This window comes from Camelus bactrianus, chromosome 34, assembly GCF_048773025.1.
Source record: "Camelus bactrianus isolate YW-2024 breed Bactrian camel chromosome 34, ASM4877302v1, whole genome shotgun sequence".
Classification (NCBI taxonomy): domain Eukaryota; kingdom Metazoa; phylum Chordata; class Mammalia; order Artiodactyla; family Camelidae; genus Camelus; species Camelus bactrianus.
Window position 1 is genome coordinate 8,166,074 of NC_133572.1, and position 14,779 is coordinate 8,180,852.

The following is a 14,779-nucleotide window of genomic DNA, read 5'->3' on the forward strand; positions in this document are numbered from 1 at the left end:
CTTCACAGTCCTTCCTGCCTTCAGCTTCTGAATCAGTAACTCTCTCTCAGGGCCTTGCCCAGTTTGTTCCTTCACCAGGGCTCGGACCTCCCCTGTTTCTCAGATGAATAGATCTGCAACTACTGAAAACGGATGCCTTGTGGCCGAGTCATCATGGTTTGTCACATCTCTGAAAATGGGAGCCATTGTCCAATTCCTGGTGCCTTGAATAAAACCCCTTTATTTCCCTCTGCCGGCATCTTCCCCTTCTCTGGGAAGACCTGCCCCATCACTGCTCCTGCTGCACGTCTCCCCACCTCCCCACCGTCCCAAGCCTTCCTCTCCTTCGAGGTAAAGACTGTCCCTGAGCCCCCGTGTCCATGTCACTCTGGATATGTGATTTGAATTCCCTCTTCCAATATTTTTCAGCAACACAAATCAATTCACTCTGTGCTGGCCCCACTGGTGGCTCCACATTTCTATTTCCCTCTAAGCATTCTCAGAATCTGAAGAACATATTCCAATGAAGTGAGTAAATTTAAGTTGCTAATTATTAAAACATGTGCTCATGTAACAACGGCTACAGACTGATCTCTCTCTCATACACACACACACACACACACACATAGACACAGGCATAATCTCTAGCCAATATGCTAATAACACAATGAATACTCAGTTGAAAAAGTTAATCAGTCATCTTCTGATTTTCCTATGTGGGACCTAATCTTCCCCTGTGATCTGCAGCTCAACACATTTTTCAAAGCCCACTCCAGTCAGAGGGTAGATTGTCCAGTTAGAGGGTGAACTCAGGATCAGTGCATCCTGGGTACAGAGATGTATGTCCTTGCTCTGGGAGTCAAGTACCAGGCAGTCCACAATCATCACCACCACCATCATCATCATCACTATTGGCGAATTGTGAATTCTTGATTTCCTTCATTTTAATCTAACTGGTGTTGAATTCTCAAGCTACTTTTTGTTTTATGTTTGAGTCTAAACATATTTTGATATTCCACTTAGTACCTGAATCAGCTTTATAAAATCGATTCTGTCCTGGCTCACTAGAATGTCCATCTTTAAATTTTGACATTTAAGGATTGGCTTCAGGCTTCAGAAAATAAACAGTTAGGCTAAGTTCAATGCGTGGGTCCGAAAATGTCTATACATCATTCTGGCTTTTAGCTCCAAACTGGATGTATTTCATGCTTCTGAACTGGCTAGATTTCTGTTTGGCATTTTTGGTGGCAAAGGTTATTTTGTTCTTGTACGTTGGTTGTATTCATTGTTATTTTTAGACGATTCCAGAGAGCCTGATGTGACAGCCTACCTTGCCCCCAAATGCTTGCACTGTTGGCCTTTAATCATTGCGTTCTGCTCAAGCTTCAGGATTCTAAAGATTCTTTGCTTTCTATTTCTAGGCTTTTCCCACACCACCCAGCGTGGAGTCGCGTCCGCTCCAGCAGAGATGGTGTATCGGTTCACTTGCTCCCCTGGTTGGAGCAGGCCTGTCCAGAGAGAAGGGAAATGGCCTTTCTGCGATTAGAACTCCCGGCCCAGCTGGAGAGAGCTCATCACCGCCCAGCATGACTAAGGCGCAAAAGCCCAGCCCTCATCTTCAGGTGCCATGGGTGTCATTTTGTTTGGAATACTCCTCTCTGTTTACTCATTCTCCTGTCTTCTCACCTGTCTGTTATGCTGAGCTCTACCCTCCTGCACACGTTCATTCTAATCCCTCAGTGACCTAAACCAGAGAAACTGCCTCAGGACTAAACTGTTCTCCTCTCTGAGTTCCTTGCCTACAGCCCCAGCACCTGGTTCTCTGATATGAACACCTCGGGTTAAATCTGCCATTGATTGTATGCCAAGCAGTTGACTTACATTTATCACGTTTGTTGTTACTAACAAATAACAATCAGCTAGATGGTGTTATCCCCACTTTACTGATGAGGAAACTGAGGCTGGAGAGCCTGAATGCCTTTCCCAAGGCCCTGCAGCTGGAAGTCAGATGAAACCTGGTCCATCTGACAACAGAGCCTCTTTTCCAAGGACTTCTAGTTCTGGTTCAGGTTACCCCACCAGGCCCTCTGTGATTCCAAGAAATTCTCAAATACCCAGACTAATTTATTTTAATTCATTTTATTAATAAAAATAATAATGCCTATGGGTCTCACAGGCTGTGTAATAGAGTGAAAGGAAGGAGAAGAGTGTTGTAGCACGAAAGGCTGGAAATCACCCCCGCCTTCACTGGCAGGAAGACTTTGGGTGACAAGTTAGACGTCCCCTGCAGGATGGCTTTGGCCACAGGTGGGTGAGGCCGCCACGCCCTTTCATTTGGTGCATGGACTTAACGCTGCCGCTGAACCTGACTGAGGAGATTCCTTCCAGGTTCACGACCCTGCTCTTGGGGTGCAGAGCCTTGAGCTGGCGGGCCCTCAGCAGTGGGACAAAGAGCTGGAGGAATCAGAGGGGGAGAGACAGGATCCAGGGCTTGAAGCTCATTGTACCAGATAATCGGAAGTACAGGTGTTCTTTCTAGAACTTGTAACAAGATAGCGTTTCTATGATAAGACAATACAACCGTGTCCTCCCAGGGTTATTTTCTTGTGCCTACCCCGCGACACCTTCGACAGCCTCTCTCGGCCACCAGAGGATGAGCCTGTGCAGGTCTAGAGAAGAAGCAGGGTCAGTCGAGTGTAGATTTACACCCTCACTTTCTCATCCTGCCTCCTTCCATGGAGTCCTCGTGGCGGCACAAACCAGAGCGGGAGGCGCCAGCAGAGACAGGCTTTCCCGGGCTGACGGCGGATGCACTTGCTGGGCTCCTGGAGCTCTGCTGACAGTCCTGGGGGGTCACACAGGCCTCTGACAGAAGTCCCGAAGCTGAAAGTCCCCGTCTGATTCCGCAAGCTCGTCCTGAGCAGGGCTGTTTGTAAAGGATGTGCAGGAAACCTCTCTCATGGCATCAAGGAGACTGTTGGCGTCCAAAAAGATGGCAGAGGCAAGGGTTTGATTTCTGAGCCCTCGAAACAAACTTTTAGGAAGGTGCCTTTTCATCCTTTATTAACTGCAAATAAAGGAGAGAGGGCTGTTCCCTCCCGGTATCCCCTTCTTGGGCATTTCTGCCAGTGACGGGGGTGGTATTGGGAGAGAGAGACTGGAGTCTCTGGTTCTTTAGGTTACATGTGAAATTTGCTCAGGAAATATGAGCAAGCAGCTTGGAATCCTTATTGTCCCACATAAACTGCTTTACTGGGTGACTCGACAGAGATTGTCGTATTTACCAAAATGAAATGAGACCTCATAGAGAGCCTTCCTTCATTGGACTTCTTGGTTTAGTCATCTCACCCCTAATTTGCAGAGATGAGAATAAAAACCAAGAGAGGTCACAGGTTGAGGAATTAGCCATCAGAAGAACATGCCAGAAGCTCAGCCTTCTCCCCCTGGCCTGCGCAGCCAAGCCTGGGCTCAGCACGTGAGCCCCGTCTGCACTCCCAGTCCCGGATAAGTGCCCTCACCGCAGTGGGGCACCTGGAGTCAGTGGGAGGGAGCAGGTCCGGTTGCTGTTGAGTTAGCTGCAGATTCGCGGTCAGCTGGGTTCTTTTGTGAGTAACGACCATCCAACAGCAACACTGAGTATCTGAACGCCCCATACTGCCCTGGGCACCAAGGAGAGGAAGTGGGGGCTGGGACATTTCAACATCTAACTCATACTGAAGAAAAAGCAGGCACAACCTTGTGCTTTTCTTTCGAGAGACGGTCAGTAAATAAACATGAAGCCAGAAAAAGCATGACGTGGAGCATGATATCAAAATGGCGACGAAAAGAGTGTAAAAGGAGCACTAAAGGGAATGAATGGGTGTTAGTCTCCTGGTGGAGCCAGGCCAAGGCTAGAAGAAAGGATGGACAAGAGCTGGTTCAGAGAGAAGGGGAAGCCGTATGGGAACATTATTGTCAAGGCAAAGGGAAGGGAGTCTCTGAGGTGAATGGAGGGCTGGAAAGGAAACGAGCAAGACTGGACCCATCAGGCCATGTTGTGTTCAAACAAGTGGTGATGGGCTGAAGGAGGGCGTGTGGGTGGGGATGGTGGAGTCAGGAGCCACAGGCAGGTCCTGAATCAGATCCGAAATGGTCTTTGAAGCTGGGGATTCTGAGCAGCTCCATGTGGTACTACTTAACGTGAAAAACCAATCAAAACCAAAGAAATCCCTAAGAAGACAGCTCTAATAGTCTAGCCATGAGATGCTTAACGGATGAACTCATGTTGATGCCTTTGGAACAGAGGAAAAGACTTCAAACCAGGAAGTAAGGCAGAGGAGCAATTAGCAGCACTCAGGAAAAAAAAAAAAAAAAAAAAAGCTATGGGGTTGGTGGAACGATATTGAATGTGTTTAGCTTGAATTCTGGAATTTTTGAGCTGGAAGAATCCTTAGTTCAATATCTCTATTTTACAAACGAGGAAACCAAGTCCCAGTCTGGTCAGTAAAGAAGCCATCTGTACAGAATTCGAGTGGGCCAGTGAAGTTCAACGAGGCCCTTATTTTATTTAGGAAATAACATAAAAATTTGGGGGGTTCAGACACAGAAATTAAAAATAATTGGGAGATAAGAGGCAACAGAATATTGGGTTTGGGCTCATGACTTCTGCGTTCTGACTCCAGAAAACATGACCCCAAATAAACCTCGATCCTCAGGACCTTTGATGGACAGAGAGCCCCTTTGCGTTGAGGCTAATCTGGATAGAGAGATTCAGGCCATCAAAAAACCATTGGGAAATGTGGTAGGCAGAGAATGGGGGATCCTGGAGCCACACCCTGCTCCAGGGGATGTGGCAGAGAATGGGGGCTCCAAGATCTAGGGACAGTCAGGCTAGTCTGAGTGACTGAGCTTTTCCAGGGAGCCCCACTCTGGTCTGGGTCACCCGGCTCCCATCCAGACTCACGTCAGCTTTACACACTGTGATTCTCTGTGACACTTCAGCCCGCGCCATCTCTCCACACCATGTTACATCTGAAAAAAAAAATTTAAGAACTTTCCCATGGACTTGGAATGCATTCCATTTAGCTTCATTTAAAATACATTGTTAGACTGGTGTTCCACAAATCTGCCAAATACTATAAATATGTATGAAGTCGCAGTGGCCTCTCACACCCATGGAGAGGCCAGTTTTTGGACGGGTAACAGACAGGGAGAATTTTAAGTACATCCTGTTCCACTAAAGCTTACTTTTTTCCCATCCTGCTCTCTCCCTCTTTCTTTTGCTCCCTCCTGCTCTTAACCCCCGACCCTCAACAGAAGAAATAATTAGTCTGAGGGTCTGAGTCTGGGCAGAGCTGAGGATTTCTTCATTCTCGTCCTTAAAGTGTTGCAGAACCTTAAAACTGTGAGGGCAAAGCAGCCCTTCCCTCACACACAAACACAGCTCCCCTTTGGCAAACAGGAAACTATGCCTGGGCTTGGTCTCTGCTGCTCTGGCTACATTCCCCTCAGGTTCTTCCTGGCCGGTCAACACAGTTAAAAATAGTAACCACCAAAACCAGGAGAAAAGGTGATTTCATTGTCTGTCCATGACAGCTGGGGGCCTGATTTGGGTGGTGGCAGATGGAGCCTGTCCTCCGACACAGCACCTTAAGAATTCTCTTAGGGTCAGGGCTGGTCCCTGCCTGACAGGGTTTCAACACCTGGGTGCTCCCCTGGGAGCCAGCCCATCTCGGGAGGGAGGGCAGTGTACCAGGCAGAGCCGGCTGGCCGCGCATGCGCGCACACACAGACCCACTGCGGGCAAGACGACCACGGAAACCCACCAACTCCCCTGGACACAGCCCGTGCGTGTGCAGAACCCCTGGCTTGTGAAGGCAAGGCTGGGGCAAAACTTCCCTGCTGTCTGAGCCAGTCCCTCCTGCTGTGATCGGGGGAAAGTGCATCCTACCTGGACCTGCCAGGCACGAGAATTTGTACAACGTATTGAATTCAACTCTTACCATTAGGGAGCTGTCCGAGTGACAGGTACAGAAAGGACCCAAGGGATTTCCAAGGCTGGGTGGAGAGAAAACTTAGTTGGAGAAGGAAGAGAGGGTCTCTAGTGGTTACTCTTGAGCAATAAAGGAGAAATCAGTTTTTACCGTAAATCACCTGGCTTCTACCCGCTGCCAGGCGAATTAAAATCCTCTAAACAGAGGTAAATTCACAAAAATGAAAAGATCCTTATATTATGACCCTCTCTTTTGCCTAATTTGCCAATCAATCAGTCTGGTGGGTTTTAGAAAAACTTCTGTGCGCTGCGCCTGGCACCTCCCAAGGTGTTGTGGGTGTTCAGCAAGACTTTTGAGACATTTGCTGTCTGAGTACTTTATAGGTATTGAAAGAAAAAGAACTAACTCACCTGAAGTAAACTGGAAACCAAACATGCCAAGCATTCAACCAGTAAGTGTTGAGCACCTACCAGACACTGCCCCGGGGAATGCAGCCGTGAAAAAAATTGTAAATAAACGCCTGCCCGCAGGGGGTTTATGCTCTATTGAGGAAGCAGGAAATAACGAGGAGAGAGAATTAAGGATATGCAGCATGCTGGATGGTGGAAGTGCTTTGGAGAAAAATGAAGCAGCAAAGGGGGCTAGGAAGTGCTGGGGAAGGACTGCAGTTTTAGAATAGGTGACCAGAAAAGTTCTTACTGAGAAGATGACATTTGAATAAAAACAGGAAAGACGTAAGTACTGAAATTGCATGATCCTGGCTGGTTGAGAACCTGAGTAGAGGGGCAGATCCATAAGTAGTGGGAGGAAATTCATGCAGGGGTGAGGCCACATCTACACCTTTGAAAGCTGCAATAGCTTTATCTAATCAGAAGGAGGAATGAGAGGACAAAATCGATATCATTATACTGAAATTCTGTGAACTACAATAAATGATTTATCTGTCTCCTATGTTACACACTTTAAAGAAAAACGATTGCCTAATGGGTAGATACATCAGAATCTAGACATTTACCAGGGATGTCTAGGGGTGCCCATCACTGCATCTGGGACCGGGAGGCAGAACGTGGGCGGGGTGTTCATGCCAGCGGTGTTCCCTGGGGAGGTGGCCTGGGCAGAAGAGCAAGGGCTTTGTTCTCAGCCAGAGGGACACGGGTTCAAGTCTTGCTTGGCCACTTCCTAATCTTGTCATCTTGTGATACTTCCTTCTCTGAGTCTCAATTTCCTCATCTCTAAACTGGAAATGCTAACTTTTTTTTTTTAAAACAGGATTGTTGTAAGATATAAAGCACTCTGGAAGTCATACCCATAATTGTTATGAGATTGAGTGACTACTGAAGTGAAGTGATAGGCACCTTAGGGTTGTTGTGGACTCTTGTCCTAAGTCTGTGGGATGCTAGCAGCAGTCACACTCGTATTTCACTGTAGAGCTCTCAGCCTAGGGGTAAGTGACTCAGTGGGGGACAGAGAGAGGTTAAGTGATGCACTGTTGTCTCTAGACTAGACGCTGCAGGTGTGGTTGGATGCGTGCTCTGACCCTGGCCTTCAGGGCAGAGAGCACTTTGAGGGCCTTGGGGCCGCTCCTGGGAAAGGGGAGTGCAGAAAAGGCAGGGAGGAGGCAGACGGGCTGACCAAGGAGCAGGGCTAAATTGGGCATCAGCCAAGGGGCCCTGAGCTCTTGGAAGCCTTCCCACCAGAAGGTGCTAGTTCACCAGCATCGCAGGGTTGATGACGGCCTGTCAGTCCTTCCAGAGCTGGGTCACTGGGGATTAGACCTGGGGAGAGCTGGCCTTCCAAGGGATCTCTGCGCTCCCCACGCATGGTCTCTTCCTCTCTTTTACTGACCTGGACCGTTCACGCATGTGAGCATTCGAAAGCTTTATGATAAAACCTGAGAAACGCAGCTTGGGCCCTCTGAGAAGTTTCTGGCACTTAGAGCTGGACTGGAGAGAGCCCGAGGGATTCGATAGTGAGTCAAGAAGGGCAGAAGGCACTTGGAAGGTTGGAACACAAAGCTCCGGCCTGAGACACCTGAGTGTTTCAGAGCAAATTAGAGGCCCGTGGGGTGTGATGGAGGCCAACAGTCTGGGCGGTAGGAAGACCCCGCAGATAGAGCTTCCTGAGTATTTAAGCTGCTTTGCCGACGGGCAGGCTTACCACCGAACCCACGTCTCCCTTTCAGCCTCGGGAACAAGCATTGTTGCAGCTTTGTACTCTGTTCCTCCCACGCACGATCTGGATTCCGTATCGTGATGGTGACCGGGCTTCTCTTTGCTTCCCATAGGTCGATCAGACAGGCCCTGAGTACTTACTGACTGATTGATTCAAGGCAGTTATTAGGACTTGTTAATCCTTAATTTCTTTTTAACATTCATTGAACACTTATTACATGCTAGACACTGGGCTTTACCTGCACTGTCTCGTTTTAGTCTCATAAAAACTTTATGAAGCATGTACCCTTATTATACTGGTTTTGCAGAGAAGGAGACTGAGCTGTAGAGAGGTTACACAACATGTGTAGGCCTCAGAGTTAGTAGGTAGCAGGGCCAAAATTCAAGCTCAGCCTCAGGCACCAGTGTCTGCAGGTTTCACTATGATGCTATACACTGGCTAGGTACCATCACTTTAAGTTTTGACTTCTTTATGCCTATAAAAGTGAGTTCCTAAAGACACGAGATGAGTGATTTTGTTTTTGGAAGGGGCAGGGAGATTAATCAATTTATAGGACATTTTCCATCTTTCATTCACTTATAAATATGTTTTGTTCAATTAAAATAATAGAGTACCAACTATGCTTAGGCATGGTTGATCATTAGTGAGGATTCGGACACAAAGACCACCCTTGCCGTCCAGGATCGTGCCACTGGGAAAGGGGGAGAGAGACCAGGAAATGAACGTTGTGTTTCTTTGTGATGGGTGTTCAGACAGATGTGCTTAGAGGCTGTGGAAGCTCCCAGGAAGGGCACCAGTTCCACACTGGGGCAGAGAGGCTCTTCCTGGGGAAGTTGGTGCCCATGTTGAGTCTTCCGGAAGGAAAGGGCATTTCATCCAGGCAGAGCAGTGAAGGCTTGGAGTGTGCTAAACTGTGTGGCCAGGATATGAGACTTGAGGGGTGAGGTGATGGGGGGTGAGAGGTGGGACTGTGAGACGGGTATGATCAGACCATGAGAGGCCTCACGTGCTGGCTAACAACAATGGGGAACCATTGAATGGCTTTTCCATAGAGGACAGACATGGAAGTTTGGAGTCACCCTGAGAAGGGCAGAGAAGAATCAGAACAGTGCACTTTCATGGGGAGAGAAGATGAGGAGTGATGGCAAAGGCCAGGTGAGTGATCAGGACCAGGGCGGCAGAGGACTTTGATTGGAGTAGAGGGCTTTCAACACTCAATTCCCCTCCATCCCAAATCAGAAAATACATGTTATGCCTTCATCCTAATGTTATTAATGTCCTACTTAAATTCAAATTGGCATTTCTTTTTATTATTATTTGTGTGTGTGTGTGGTAGGTAAGTAGGTCTATTTATTTTATCAATTTTTAGAGGAGGTACCGGAGATTGAACCCTGGACCTCATGCATGCAAAGCATGCGCTCTGCCACGTGAGCTATACTCTCCCCTCTCAAGTTGGTATTTCTAGCTTTCTTCTCTCTGATGTCCATTGTGTCCTTTGATCATCACCAGTAGAATCTGCAGACATCACTGAGAGTCTTAGTGGCAGGTTCTGCTCATACTTTCCACATATGTCATGTCACTTCATCCTCCTCTCAACCTTCTGGGATGGTTTTGATTCTCTTCAATGTGGAGATGAAGAAGCTGAGGCTCAGAAAGATTAAGAACTTGCTCAGAGTCCTTCAGAGTGACAATGCTGGGCTTCAAAGCAAGCCCAGCATTCTTGGTGAAGTCCCATCATGGGTTTTTAAAAAATTATTTTTATATATATTTATTTTGATTGAAGTAGAGTTGATTTACAATGTTGTGTTAGTTTTAGGCACACAGCAAAGTGATTCAGTTGTACATACACATATGTATGTATATTCTTTTTTAGATTCTTTTCCATTATAGGCTATTACAGGATATTGAATATAGTTCTCTGTGCTAGACAGTAGGACCTTGTTGTTTATCTATTTTATATATAGTAGTGTGTGTATGTTAATCCCAAACTCCCAAATGATCCCATACAATAATTCTATTTTTAGTTTTTTAGGGAACCTCCATACTGTTCTTTTTTTGATATTAAGCTGTATGAGCCATTGTGGATTTTTGGTATTTGTTTTGGGGGCTAATTCTTTCCTTCTCCATCCACACTTTATAACTGTTGGTTAATAATTCAGGTCCTTTACAAAATTCGTTTTTGTACCTTCCAATTCTTGTCATTAAATAAGGGTACAGACATTGTGTCAGACACTAGAACAAAGGATTTGTGGTCTGAAAAATGTCTTCATCTAGGTTACCTTTCTTAGATCCTCATCTGTTCCAGTGAGGTGGGAAAGTCATCGTTATCTCCATCTTACAGATGAGAAAATTGAGGTTCAGCAAAGCAAACGTCATACAGTTAAGTGGCACAGCTTGCTGTTAATGCTCTGAATTTATCCTTTTCCTTTTTATTGACTTTTATTGCCTGCATTTAGGTGGCGAGTAGCATCACATGGTGACCTTTGGGGTACAGAACTCTGGGAAAGATGTTGACCCTCTGGCTGTTTCTTTGTTCCTATCCAACCGAACTCATTTGAGAAACACTGAGCACCTACAGTGTCCAGGCACTGGGTGTTCATCTTGGTCCTTAGGGAGGGAGTGGTACACAGAGAGGGTGGACACAGAGCAGCTAAAGGTGAGATGATACGGCACGTGCATCCTCGAAGTACATGCAGAAAGCTCTGGGCGGGGATTGCTCATACTGCTTAGGGTGGGATGGAGGGAAGAGGAAGGCTTTGCGGAGAAGTTGAGATTTGAACTGGCGATGGAGGTAAGACAGCATTTCGGGGAGAGGAGGGCAGGTAACCACCATTATGGGCATCACTTGCTAAGCCCTTGCTATGCGCCCTGCCCTGTGCTAAGAGCTCGAGAGGTATTGTTTACTTGGTCCTCCCAGTAACCCCATGAGTTGTCAGCTAGTATTATCCTCATTTTACAGATGAGGAAGTGAAGGCTTGGAGAGGATTTGCACCTAAGCAGCTTGATTCTAGTACATTCTCTCGACCACTGCAGCTCAGGGCCAGGTACTCAAGCTGGAGAACAGAGCCTGAGCAAACTCTCAGAGATGAGACCCTCAGGGTGTGGGGTGGGTACAAGGCGGGGGCGCCTAGGCTTGGGAGGTGGGTGGGGCCAGCGTGCGGTGGGCCTTGCACATGGTGATTTGCCCTTACCAGCAAAGTTAGATGGCAGTTACATGATCTGATTTGTTCAGATTTGTGTTTCCCACAGACAGTCTGGTGGCAGGCCAGAGCAGGAGACGTAAACGTCCATGCCTCCAGGGGACCAGCCCCCTAAAACCGAGGGATCAGGCCCAGTGAGAGGAAGGGGGGTGCCGGCTCCACACCTCCAGCTCTTCCCAGCTCATCTAGGCCACGGGGGTACGAAGTCCCTTTCCTGCCTGTCCCTGGGAATTTTAAAGAAACTTTGGAAAACCGAAATTTTATTAGGCATTTCCTGGTTGTAAAATGTAGGAAATGAATTCAGATTACTTTTAGAACAATTTCAGGGCCAAATTTTGTGTGTTGAGGCGGCCAGTTTGCCACCTCTGGTATGGAGGGTGGCTTAGAACAGAGAGGGCGCAGAAGCAAGGGACCAGGGTCAGAAAGCCACTGTAATGGTGTAGACAGAAGTGGAGGCCAGAGCAAAGGCCGTGGTGGTGGATGTGAAGAAGAGGGGACAGATCTGAAATACTTTCAAATGGGTTAAACAGGACCTGGTGACTTCAGTCATGGGGGGTAGAGGAAGGGAGAGTCCAGGTTGACTGAGTGGATGATGGAACCATTAATTCATTTAATTTGGGGACAAATTATATATATATATATATATATATATATTTTTTTTTTTTTTAAATTTTGGGGGGAGGAGGTAAATACGTTTACTTATTTATTTTTTGAGGAGGTACTGGGGACTGAACCCAGGACCTTGTGTATGCTAAGCATACGCTCTACCACTTGAGCTATACCCTCCCACTGCCCTGGGGCCGATTATATATTGAATATCTGCTAGATGCAAGATATTGTGTTAGGAGCTGAGATACAGAGAAGAGTAGGACACAGGACCTTGCTGAGAAGGAGCTGAGAATTTAGTGAGGAGGTTGGTTGGACGGTAAGTGCAGAGGGCTTTGGGGACACACGGGAGCACCTTTCCCAGTCTTAGGAAGTGAGGGGTTGAGACTGCTCTGCTGATAAGGGAGACAGTGCACGTGTGAGAGAGAAGATCACAGGATCTGCTTTGGAATGTGTTGAGCTGAACCTTATCTTCAGTCCAGCTCCTCTGTGATCTGACCCTCTGTTGTTTTTAGTTTTGTGACAGTTAAAAGTCCAGACAACTTGCTCAGTCATCTGACACATTCCTTTCTCGCATCATGTTTTCCTTTTGGCCTCTGTTAAAGTGGTCAGCATCAGTGGGTACACGGCTGAAAGATGCTGGCGTGACCCCCGTCGTCCACGCCTTCCCCAGCTCCCTTCCCACCAGCTCTTCATCTTAGGTGTTGCAGTGTTTGTAAAATGAACCTGGGGTGGTTGTTCTAGTTTACTCGTTGCTGTTGTGAAAAATCTGGTTTCTTTCAGGTATTATTATTATTGTATGGTGGATTGTTTCAGGGGGAAGTTCTCGGTGCTGTTTAATCACTCTACCTCCTTCCTGACAGCACGCCCACATTCTTTTTCAAACACAGGCAAGGTTTTGCTTCATTTATTCAGCAAGTAATTTGGGGCACTTACTACGTTCCAGGAACTGTTCAAGGTTCCTGGGATGCACTGGTGAGTAAAGGGCTCCTACTCTCACGCGGTCTGACTTCCCTGCAGCCTAAATGATTTAGCTCTTGTTGACTTCTCTGTTGCTCTCAGGGGATGTGCACGGATGGATGGCCGCCTCCTAGCCAGGAGAATCTCCCCTCCAGCCCTCTCTCAAGTGGGCCTGTGCGTGCCATCACCTGAGACTCTCCGTTCCCCTCCTGTGGATTGTCCACAGCGTGGCAGCTCCTCCCGCTGGCAATTGGAGCGCCACTGTCCCCAAAATAACCTTAAGCGCTTTCTCTAAGTTTTAAATATTATGGTTACTGCCTTTTCTCTGACCATAACTTCATTTTAAATCCCATAGAAGACATCTCCTCCACGTGCTCTGAAAACAGTTTATGCTTTCTTTTGAGACGATAAGTTGACTGTATCTTAAAGTCTGTCATAAGGACTTCTGTCATAAAGTCTTTATAATCTTTAATTCTTTAACTACAACGAAGAGTCTTTTCAGGGGGAAAGTCTCCAGAGAGTCCAAAGAGTGCCTGGAACCCAAGCTTGAGCTGGTTCACCGATGTGAGTTTGGTGAGTTTGTGAGCGGGATACTCAAGCCAACGTCCCTGGTTCTCACCAGATCTCAGGGCATAAAAGATAAGCCGGGATCATCAAGATAAACCTGCAGGGGTCATCTGCGCTGAGCGAGTTCCTCATTCAGAGAGCACGGGCACAGGGATCTCCTGGAGTCATGGCTGCTCTGTGGGTGTCTAGGAAGCTCTGATATGGACAGCACCCAACTGGAGGAGCTCAAAGCCATCTCTCATCTCTGGAAGTCCTCCACCTTTTTGGACCATCCTGATCTATAGCAGACCCTTTGTAGCTTCCATGAGCCACAGAAAGTAAGTAACATAGAAGAAAGAGAAGAATAAGAGCAAGTAAAGAGTTAAAACACACACACCCCCCCAAGAAACTTAAATCTATTCCTTAACAGTTCTGTGGCCTTAGTCAAGCAATTGGGCCTCTCTGAGCCTCAAGTTTACCTTTCCAATAATGTGAAAAAAGAAAAGTGTCAAGGAGGAAGGGTATAGCTCAGTGGTAGAGTGTGTGCTTAGCATGCATGAGGTCCTGAGTTCAATCCCCAGTACCTCCATTAAGTAAATAAATAAACCTGATTACCTCCCATTTAAAAAAAAAATCAAATTAAAAAAAAAAAAGGAAAGATGTTAAAGGCAAGGAAGATGTGTCCAGAAGGTGCAGTGCAAATGTAAGTTTTTGTCGTCAGGGTCGTTACCATTTTCAGCAGGCCTCCCTTCTGGAGTCCACCCTGTTCTGGACTTGAATCCTCTCAGTTGCACCAGGGCTTTCCCTCACCAGCCCAGTGACAGCCCAGCAGCCAGTGCCCCGTGAGCCCGTCCCCGCCCTGCTCATCAGCCGGCAGCACAGGGCTGAGGAATCTGCGGCTGTCACCTTGCCACAAGCTAGCCCGGATCGCTTTTATTACTTCTGAGCTAAGACTGGAAATTCCTTGGCAAAAGCTCCCGTGGCACAGACTGGTCTGTTTCACTGCCCCCAGTTTGCTGAGGACCAGGAGACGAGGAGCTGGGAGCACGTCAGAGACAGGTCACTGGCACGCCTCCTGGGGCCCCTCTGAGTTCTGTGTGGGTTCTAGCCCAGGGGACAGACTAGGATCACATCCTGAGCCATGGCAGTAAGGCATAAAATGGGTGACATGATGCCATGAGCCTGGCATCTGGGGACATGGGTGTGCTCCAGCTGAGAACACTGATGGAGCTGTCCACAGAGATTTGGCCAGAACCAAAGAATCTTTTAAATCTCAGATGCCTGGCAAGCACCCAGCCCTATGTCTTCCGGGTTGGGCAGTCTCATTTGGCACCATGCTCTTAG

At 47.4% G+C, this 14,779-nt stretch overlaps 1 long non-coding RNA gene across 1 annotated transcript in view; it reads left to right on the forward strand.

The window, feature by feature from the left end:
- The window catches only part of LOC123614449 (uncharacterized), a 74,307-nt gene extending 62,378 nt beyond the window's left edge, over positions 1-11,929 (forward strand). The window contains exon 5 of the long non-coding RNA XR_012503988.1: positions 1,401-11,929. This is a non-coding gene — a long non-coding RNA (uncharacterized LOC123614449). The remainder of the gene's footprint in view (positions 1-1,400) is intronic.
- The last annotated feature ends 2,850 nt before the right edge of the window (positions 11,930-14,779 follow it).